This window comes from Dasypus novemcinctus, chromosome 26 (assembly GCF_030445035.2).
Source record: "Dasypus novemcinctus isolate mDasNov1 chromosome 26, mDasNov1.1.hap2, whole genome shotgun sequence".
In the NCBI taxonomy this organism is placed as follows: Eukaryota; Metazoa; Chordata; class Mammalia; order Cingulata; family Dasypodidae; genus Dasypus; species Dasypus novemcinctus.
Genome location: NC_080698.1, coordinates 24,057,051 through 24,068,286, shown reverse-complemented (window position 1 = coordinate 24,068,286; position 11,236 = coordinate 24,057,051).

The window sequence follows — 11,236 nt, the reverse complement described above, 5'->3', positions numbered from 1 at the left end:
AGCACCTTTTTTAGTGAATTTGGGATGAGGGTACATAGAATACAGTAGACCGTTAGAATTCAAAGCCATCTTTAGTGTTTTTTACTATTTTTGAACAACCTGAAGCTCTGTGGCCTATAGCGCATGTGTGTGTGTTTTCATTTTGTTGAAACACAAATCTGAATCGCTGCAAGTCTGTGTGGGAGTGTGTATACTGAACATCTGTTGATTTTGCCTGCCTGGCACCTATTCTTCATTCCCTGGAAACAGCTCCTTGGGTTTGCTCTGGGGGAATAGGCCTTGCCCATTGAATACAGCCTTAGTGGAAGTATATCATGAAACCTAACCCTTCCCTGAAGAGGGTCACACTCTTTCTCCGAGGAATTTCTATCTTTTTATTTATTTGAGGAGGTACCAGGATTCAATCCAGGACCTCATACATGTGAAGCAGGCATTCAACCACTGAGCTACTCCACTTTCAGGATTTTGTATCTTGAGGTAAAAGGTACAAGGTCAGAAAATGGTTGGGGAAGATCTAGCCCTACCATGATGTCTTGAAAATACTGTCCTCTCATTCCCATCATCTACAGTACCAGTTGTCAATTTTTTTCTGTAAAAGGCCAGATAGTCAATATTTTAGGCTTTGTGGGCATTAAGGTCTCTCTCTCAACTACTTGACTCTGTAGCCATAGGCAATATAGAAACAAATGGGTATGGCCATGTTCTAATAAAACTCTATTTACAAAGGTAGGCAGTGAATTTGGCCCACGGGCCACAGTTTGGTGATATAGACTTTCAGAGCTGCTTAGGTTCCTACTCTTCCCTAAGTCTAGTTTTTAAGCTTTCTTTATTCACTTTCTCTATTTGATGTTTTCATATTTAGTTTCTGTTGCTTGCCAACAAAGAACTCTAACCAACGTAGACTGAATTTCTGACTATTGAGTGACCTTCCTGGCAGCCCAACATCCACATGCCAATGAGGTGTTCTATTACACTTTGTACTAGCATGTGGAATAACAATTGGAATAGCAATTTATAAAACAGTATCTTACTGGAAAGTGGCAAGGTTTGGTGAGGTAAGAAAATAGGACATATTAATAATGAATCTATCTATCTATATAAAGATGGGATTCAGTCAGGAATTTAGGATAAATAAAATCTAGAATGTAGAATCTGACAGTGGCTTAATTCTATGACTTGAAATAGCCCTTTATAATGAAATCAGAAATAGCAGAGTTTATAAAATTGTTTTACTAAGTGTTCCAAAGAGATTTTTTAATTAGGAGATTAGAATTTTTAAAAAATATTAAAACATTTAAAAATAATGTTAAATGTTAAAAATGAGATTATACCTGGGAAACCTGAGCTTTCCATATTGAAAGAACCTACATTTGCACAAACATTTCCTTAATGTGAACCTGAGATTAAATGCAGATCTCCAAGTCTATCCTTCCAGTTTCACTTTCTGTAGATGCTACCCTTTCCTTTCTGTCTCCTGTTGTTCTAACAGAAAAGTAAATATTGCTGAACCTCTTGTTTAGATCAAATAGATAAAATCATTACATCCGTTTTCACAGTCTGGCACTGCTGGGAATGCAAAATGAGTACTGTCCCTGCCTTGAAGGTATTTTCCGCCCAGGAAAATTATAGTAGTGGTCAGTGTAATTCAACAAAGACTGAATTGGTTACTCAAGCATCCTCTGGTTTTGCTAAGCAGAAGGCTAAAATAAAACTAGCCTTATTTCAAGAAGCATCAGAATCCTTGCTTTTCAGATGCAGAAAGGATCTTAGAGCCCAGTTCCTTCATTTTACAAAACAAAAACTGAGACCCGAGGAGGTTAAGTCATTTTTGTCCATGCTCCTACAGTTGACTAGTAGTATTCCGGGAACTAAAAGCTGGTGTTCACTCAGTTTCTACAGCATTTCCCTAAATGTAGGGTGCTTACATCCAGGGACGGGAGAGCTGCTTTTAGGAAGTAGTACATCAGCCTGAGACTGAATCACATAGTAAGATCATCTTTCTGATTCAACAGAAAGTCTCAGTTTAGTACTAGATTGCCTTTAACACTTCCCTAGACTTGCAAAATTCCCTTTGAACCAAGAGAATGCAGGTCTCTGTCTCAAGACCCCTCGCAGACAATAGTGTTTAGCAGGACTTTCATAGCATTGTTTAGATTTTATTGTGTTCATTTTTATGATTACTGTTTCCCATTTCTTTACATGTTTTATTGTATACATTTAAAATAAATGTATTTAAGTTTAAAAAAATGGATCATTTTAAAGAAAAATGTTAAATAGTAACACACACTGTGCCAGACCTGTACTAAATAACTTGCATGTATTCACTCATTTAACCTCACAACAATCCTATGACATAAGCACTATTATTATTCCCATTTTACAGATAAGGAGAACGGCACTGCAAGGTCATACAAATCAAAGAAATGAAGCTGGGATTCAAACCAGGCCATCTGGTCCACCATTGTGCTCTTGAAAATGGATCTCTATTTTGATGCCAAGAACATGGGGAGCTTACATCCATTACCAGACAGTTACTGGTCTAGAGAGAAAATCCACTGAGTGTAAATTTCCTTCTAACAATATTGACAACCTTGATAAAGTTCTATTAATAACTATTATTTTGTTGGTACCTACTAAGTATAACATAGTGTGCTAGGTATTTTGCATATACTATATTTGATTGTTGAAACAACACACTGCAAAGTAGGTTTTATTTTCATCATTTTCAGAGGAGGACCCTGGTTTGTCCAAGAACACCTTAATAATAAGTTACAGGATAGGATAGAAATCCAAACCAATCTCTGTCTGGTGCCAAAATCTATGTCTTTTGCTGCTTTCCAAATCCAAGATCCCGGCTTCTTCGATGCTATGCTCCAACTGACTCTATCCATATTCCATCATCAGAAATGTGTTCATTTCTCTTGTTAAACAAAATGAATTCTATTCCAGCCAAGTAGCTCAGTCCCCCAGTGTTCCCCATGGCCAAATTAACCAGTGTTTGGAATGGAAATCAGACCACAGGCCCTAGTACACTTGGTCGGAAATTACAACCTTGCTGGGTTGGTGGCTGGAAAAATAATGTGAGACACACAGATAATAAACAGGAGATTTTGGATGGGAAAGCTTGGCACTAAATAATTGAATCCAGTGAAATTGGAAATTGGGGCCAAGTCTATGCTGCTATTTATGAAACTGAGAAATGAAATATTGATGTTTGGTAACAGTATGGAGCACTTTCTGGTTAATTACATTCCTGGGTGAAGTCAGAGAAAAACATGATACCCACGTTTCAAGGAACAAAATAATTTTCAGTCATTCACTGGGAAATTGGTTAACTCTCTAGCTCACCTGCTTCCTATAATACTAAGACAAGATGTCTGTTGTCTGAAACACTGAATTTATGATCCCGATTTTTGTACTTTCATTAGGAATTTCTTGAGTACCACCATGTGCCATGCAAAGCTCCTTCTTAGAGCTTATATACTAGTGGGTTGAACCAACATAGATACAACTAGATCTACTATATGAGAATTACTATAATAAGATCTACTTCACTGCCCCATCCATTAGTACTGAAAATTATAAATTTATTTGCTAACTTGCCTACTGACTCTCTTCCAAAGTAGAATGTATGCACCAGTGAAACAAAGATTTTGCTTGTTGTCCTGTTAACAGCACCTAGAAGTGTGCCCAGCATACAATAGGCATCAATGCCAAGTGCAATGCAGGAATCAGAGGGAGAAGTGCCTGGATTTGCCCATGGTGGACTGAGAAGGCACTAGACAGGCAGTTTCAAGCAGGGATTTGGAAGGTGCACACGAATTTGTCTGTGGAGAAAGGCAAGAGCATTGCAGGTAAAGGGAAAGGTAGAAACAGATGCCAGGGTGTTCGAAGATGAGTGATGGGTCTAGGTAGTAATGATTCAAAGAGTGACTCCAGAGCAGTGTTTGAAAACAATATATAACATGGCAGGGTGGTGTCATATGCAATAATATACAGCTGTAAGACAGTATCTTAATCTCCATCTATCTGCTTCCACCTTGCTGAGTCCCACCTACTCCTCCCACTCCCACCTCATTTTCCAAAGGCACTTTCTCATGGAATTGTTCAGCACTTTTTTGTTTTTTATTGTTGTTGTTGGTTTGTTTTTCAGGTGGTACCAAAAATTGAATAGGACCTCATACACGGGAAGCAGGCACTCAACCATTTAGCTACACCTCCTCCCCAATGAGAGTTGTTTCTTTGTTGTTTTTAGGAGGTACCAGAGATCAAACCTAGGACCTCATACGTGGGAAGTAGGCACTCAACCACTTGAGCTATACCTACTTCCGCTATATCCACTTCCCTTCTGGGATATTCCCTTCTGCTATATCCATATCCACGTCAGTACTTTTGACAGGGTTCTAGAATATTTATTCAGCATGCTGTTCTCTTTGGCAATCTCCATTCTATTAAATATTTCCTTTAAACTTGGGTATATTAACTTGTTGTACGTCTCATATATTTTTTAAAATTTTAGTTGATTTTCCAAATTGCAGAACTGAATTCTACAGCTTTTAATGGTAAAGGTTTTATTAACCTGTGATAATTAGGTAGTGTTTGAATGGCTATGGGGATTTATGGGTAGTCTCCAAATATGTAAAAATCCAAATTTTGACATTTTGGGGGGGTTGTACTTTTTCTGTTTTTGTTTTTTTTTTTTTTACACTTTTTGAATGAGTGCCAAGCTGTTTACTGTTAAAACTCTTGGTTGCAATTATCAGAAAACAACAAAAGCTCAAATTACAAAAGAGAGAATTACTGGAAGGACACTGTGTTAGCCATGGAATCCCAAAGCAGCTAGGCCTTTCAAATGCCCGGCAACAGAAACTTGAAAGTCAGGAAGTTTTCAATCTTTCTCCTCTCTTTTCTCTCTTCTGCTTCTTCCCCTTTCCTTCTCTTTTTTTCTTGCCTTTTGCCAATGGCGTTCTGTCTCCTCCTGCCCCTCTCTGTTTCTTTCTCTCTTCCTCCTGGTTCCTCCTGTCTCTCTGTCTCTCATTCTCTTTATCACGCTCTCCCTCTTTCTTATTATTCATTTCCGTTCATCGGGCTTTGTTAACTTTTCCATATTCATAGCAAAGTCCTCCTCATGACTCTCCAGGTTATATTTCCTCCAATTAAGAAAACGAGTTCTGGAGTTTGTGCTCCTGAGTGTGACAGAGTTGGACTCAGATGTGACTTCTCTACACATGCCTCTTCTGTCCCTTTTATTGAACCTATAGTTGGCATTGGAGGTGGTAGATACATGTCCAAGAGTCTTGAATCTCTGTACTGCCCATGTGCCAGCTGGGCCCTGAGCCTCAGCAGAGTTGCAACACCTTCTCTCCAGTTCACTGGACTCACCCAGGACAGCTAACAAGGAGAGGAAGATAGACATCCAACACACCAAGGAACTGAGAAAGTCTACAACTGTGAGCAAGAGAGTGCCTTTCATCAGCCATATGGGATCGAAGTCCCCTCTCAATTAGAGGTGGAGTAGGCATCACCATCCCAGAATCCTCAGGATTGGGGACTATATGAACTAGACTGGTCTTACTGGTATTCTACTATAGACTTATTGTGATTTTAGCAATGGAAGAACTTACATCACTGATGTGGAGACAGTAGCCACTGGAGTTGCTGAAGGCAGGGAGAGAGAAAAAGAGGTGTAATATGGGGGCATTTTCAGGACTTGGAATTGTCCTGAATGACATTACAATGACAGATACAGGACATTAAATATCCTGCCATACTCTACAGAATGGAGCGGGAGAGAGTATAAACTACTATATAAATTATAATCCATACTGTGTGGCAATGCTCCAAAATGTGTTCATCAATTGCAATGAATGTATCACACTAATGAAAGAAATTGTTAATGTGGGAAAAGTGGGCTTGTGGGGAGTGGGGCATAAGGGAATCCCCTATATTTTTTTATGCAACATTTCATGTAATCTAAGTATCTTTTTTAAAAATAAATTTAAAAAATATATTTAAAAAAAGAAAACCAGTTCAAATGACTGGCTAATACCCTAAGTCTTTCTGATTTCAAAATCCACAGAAAGGGGATCTGATTTGCCCAGCTTGAGCTAGGTATATCCCCAACCCAAACAACTGTGAGCAAGGAATCAGGGTATGGGGAAGTGTTCCTCAGAGAAAGAGCATCACTGTGAATTGGGAAGGTAAACTAGAAGGTGTCACATGGTTCATCCTCTAGAAAGGAAGACAGGTTGGCAAGCTCATGAACATGAGTTTGGGGTGGGGATTGGGGCAGGAACAGGAATGCCCTTTTCCTGCCTGATTTTCCTTCACTTTTTACTTCCATTTACCCCTGCTCCTGGAGTCCAAATGGGAACCATATGGGAGTGGTAACAGTGGTGATTATGGCAGAGAATTGATGTGCATTTCTGGATTTCAGGTTCATAAAGAAAGTATTTAAGGGCTGAACTGAGAAGGAGGTAAATGTAGTAGGTTGAAATTGTGTCCCCCCCAAAATTTGTTCAGGTCCTAATCCTCAGTAGCTGTGAATATGATTGTTTTAGTTTGCTAGGCTGCCAAAATGCAGATATCATAAAAAGGGTGGACTTCTAACAATGGGAATTTAACAATGGGAAGGTGCTGCTCTCTCCCTGAAGACTGGCTGCCAGCCATCCTGGACTCCTCTGTCACATTTCAAGACACATGGCATTTGCTGGTCTCTCTCTCCTCTAGCAGGTTTCACTGCTTTCAGCTTCTTGCTTCTGTGACTTTCTCTCTCTTCCTTTTGTAGCCTTCTCTCTGTCTCTTCAAATTCATCCTGTTTATAAAGGACTCCAATAAGAGGATTAAGATCCGTCCTGTTTTTGTTTGCTCTATTTATCTTTTTTAAAAAAAGACAATAAAACAAAAAAAGAAGATACATCCTGGGCTATGCCTTACTGAAGTAACCTAATCAAAATTCCCACCCATAACAGGTCCATACCCACAGAAACGGATTAACTCTAAGAACATAATTTTCTGGGATCCAGACAGTCTCAAAGTACCCCAGTGACCTTATTTGGAAATAGGGTCTTTTTAGATATAATTAAGTTAAGATGAAATCATACTGGGATTAGGGTGAGCCCGAAATTCAATGATTGAATTGCTTATTAGAGAAAGGCAGGGAAATTTGGACACAGAGACACAGAGGAGACACAAAGGAAGATAGCTATGTGACAACGGAGAAAGAGATTGGAGTGATGCAGCTACAAGCTAAGAAACACCAAGGCTTGTCAGCAAACTCTAGAATCTAGGAGAGAAGGTGGAACGGAGTCTCCCTCAGAGCCTCCAGGTGAAACCAGCCCTGCTAACACCTTCATTTCTGGTTTCTGGCCTTCTGAACTGTAAGAAAACACATTTCTGTTGTTAAAGTTTCCCTAGGAGACTAATACAGTAGGATTTTCATAGATGGAGATGAGGGAAGGCAGCCCAGGTGGAGGAACTAACATAAGCAATAGTATAGGATATGGCTGGGGGAGCAAATGGGTAGAGTAACAGCCAAAGAGCCATTCATTACAATATTATACTCTGTATTCTCTTCCTGTTTATTGCCCTGTACCTAAACACCAAATTCTTGGACATTGTCTATTTATTTAATATAAACTGATGTTTAAAATGGAAACACTACAGAAATATAAAAATATGACATTAAAGAAGTAAGAGTCACTCTTCATGACTTTCTACAAACACCATCCCAGTCCCATCGTATCAGTCAGGCTTCTCCATTGTAAGTTACATAAAGCAATTCTGACTAGTTTAAGCTGAATTGGAATTTATTAATGATGTTGAAAAGAGCAGATGATCTCTGGGAGAACCAGGCTTGGATGCTAACAGACGGGACAACTGCTCAAAATCAGGCCACAAAACTGCACCCCATGAAGACGCTGTAGTTGTCTTTCCTAGGCACAAAAATGAGAACTTTGATATGGACACTGCAGAGCTTCTACCATTGGACATGGCCTTTCCCACTGTTACTGAAGCCTCCAGAAAGTGGCCATAGCTGCCACAGTTGTTCTACCTTCCCCCAAAAGGAGTCAGAACGGTTCAATTTCTTAGTACCATTTTCCAATTTGAGTTCAGAGCAGCTCCTCTGATTGGTGGAATCTAAGTTGTGTGCCTGTATCCCAGCTGCAAGAAAGGTTGGGAAAGCCAATATCTGGCATTTTTAAACACTAGTGGGAGAAGACTGGCACGAGTGGGTGACTCCCCAACTGTAGGAATGTATTGCTGGTTCTGCGTGGCCCAGGAAATGAAAAATTTTAAATATATCTATATTTCAATGGTAATGGCTATTATACAGTTATTACTCCAAATGTTTTCTATTTATATTTATTTATAATACAAATTGGATCATAGCCTAGCAGTTATAAACGTGTCATAAATATGAAACCGACAAAATGGTATAAGCATGTTTTGCTTGAATTTCATAGTTATTTCTTTGTTTTAGAGAATTTGTTGCAAACATGTAAAAAAAAATGTAAAATTTTTACATAAATAGTGAAATTTCCTTGTGGCAACATTTGCATTCTGATCTGGCAACTGTTATCTGGAAGCAACTGCTGTGGCTTGAGTTCTCCATAAGGCCTTACCACTCTGTTATATCCCTTCACTCCACTTCACTCATTCACATTTACTTACTGCCCCTGTAGGCATTTGGGTTAAAACTTTTATTATTCATACCACTTTGCTACTTGGTGTTCTTACTTAACAATATACTGAAGCTCTACCCAAGTCAATTTATACTAAGCTAGTAACTTGACTTGGTGTCTGTAAATGTTCTGCTGTGATGCTTCAAACTTACTTTTTGACTATGTAAGAGATGCCACAAAGATGTGAGTATCTGGAGACCAAGGTTCTAGGTGAGGCTTTCTCATTTTCTGACTCTGAACAAATCACTTTGCCTCTCTGGGCCTTAATTTCTCCTTTGGCAAAATGGTGTGTTTGATGATTACTAGGGTCTTTTATGGTTTATCAATGCCTAATTTAGATCAATATCTGCAATGAGCAGATTTCCAGGTCCCTGTGGCCTTATTCAAAGGAAATTTGTTTGAGAATTGGTTAAATTAATCACTATATATCCCTATCATGGAAAAATTAGGCAGCCATTAATAATGACATGACATGATGGAAGGATGTGCAGAATATTTTTGAAGTTATTTTTAATTTCCAATTTTGAAATAATTATAGATTCACATGTAGTTGTAACTAACAGTACAGGGGAGACTTCTGGGGAAGATGATGGAGTAGGAAGCTCCGAGTCTCAGTTCTTCTATGAAAACAACTATTAAACAGGCAGGAACAGTCTGAAACAAACATTTTGGAACTCTGGAGACCTGAAGAACACTGTACAATACCCATGGAAGAGCAGGAGGAAGAAGCTGATATACTATGATAAAGGACTGTAGATTCCTCTCTCCACCCAGTGGTTACCGGTGCCCATCCCCCACTCTCATGGCAGGGGGCCTTGGGGTACAGCTCCTGGCTAGCTTGCTAGTGACAGAAAGGAATATAAATATCCTCTTCCCCAGAACAGGAGTGGGCATGGCTGGTCACTGATCAAAGCTTTTGATTAGTGAATTCATATATCTGGGAGCCTAGCTTGGAGCTGTTATTTCAACGGACCCCAGATGAAGAAGGCCATGGAGATTTAAAGACACAGTGCTTCCTCGGAGCTGCAGGGGACAGTTAGCAGAAGGGCTGCTTTTGCTGGGCAGGACAGGGAAGCTCATATTTGGGGAGGTGTCAGAGAAGATTTTGGCACCCTTCCTGATCCTCTCCCCAGGGTGCTTTGGAGCTGGTCCATGACCTCTTCATAAGTCTCAGGCACTGTTTTTGGCTGGGAAAGTCTAACTTGGGAAAGACTGACCCTCGTCCCAGAATTTGCTCTCCAAGCAAAAGCAGCATGAGACAACAAAAGGAGTGTAAAAAACTATAGAGGTGGAAAGTCTGACACAAAGTTCTGCTGGCTTCAAATATATGCACCACCTAAGAAACAGAGGGGATGACCAATCTCTGCAAAAAGAGGATCTCCAAAACACTTAACAAATAAAAACACAGGATAAGATAGAGGCCCAGAAAGACAGGGAAAACTTTGCACATTGCATTTGCCTTGGGCAGACATTCCTAATAGGAGGGCTAATGTTTAAGAAAATCTCTACTTATCACTAGCTGGTTACAAAACCAAGAAACAGACCCCTCGGGGAATAAATCCCAGAGTTACTATTTTAAATTCTTCAACAGTACAGTGCGCAACAAAAAAATACAAGACAAAGAAATAGGAAATGATGGCCCATCCAAAGGAAGAGTATAAAAATACAGAAAACACTAATGAAGAAGACAAGAATATGGGCATACTGAAAAAAGCCTTTAAACCAAAGATTTAAAAAATGCTCAAAGAAATTAAGGAAAGTATAGAGAAAGAACTAAAGGATATTAGGAAAACAATGAATGAACAATATAAGAGTCTTAATAAAAGGACTGAAATTTTACAGAGGAACCAAACAGAACTACTGGATTTGAAGACCACAATAACTGAAATGAAAAATGTCCAGGAGGGCTTCAAGAACAGGTGGCAGCTGGAAGAAAAAAGAATCAGTAAGCATGAGGACAAGACACTTTAAATTAGTCAGGTTGAGGAACAGAAAGAAAAAGAAGTATTAAAAAGCAAAAATAGCCTAAGACAGTTATGGACCTCATCAAGTGCACCAATACACACATTATGGGAGTCCCAGAAGAAGGAAGAGAGAGGGGCATTATGAATAGTCAAAGAAATAATGACAGAGAACTTCCCAAATTTAGCAAAAGACATGAGTACATCCAAGACACTCAGAGAACAACAAACAGGATAAACCTGAAGAAAAATACACGCCATCCTTCATTGATTACATTATCAAATGCAAAGGACAAGGAGAGTTTTCTGAAAGCTACAAGAGAAGAGCAACATGCTACATATGAGAGAGTCTCAATAAGATCAAGAATGCATTTCTCATCAGAAGCCATGGAGGCAAGAAGGCAGTGGGTTGAAATACTTCAATTGCTGAAGGGAAACAACTGCCAGCCCCAAATTTTATATGAGGGGGAGATTACGACATTCTCAAACAAAAGCCACAGGAGTTCATCACCACTAGACCTGCCCTACAAGAAATGCTAAAGGCAGATCTTCAAACTAAAAGGAAGAGGCAATAGATGGTGGTTCAAAGCA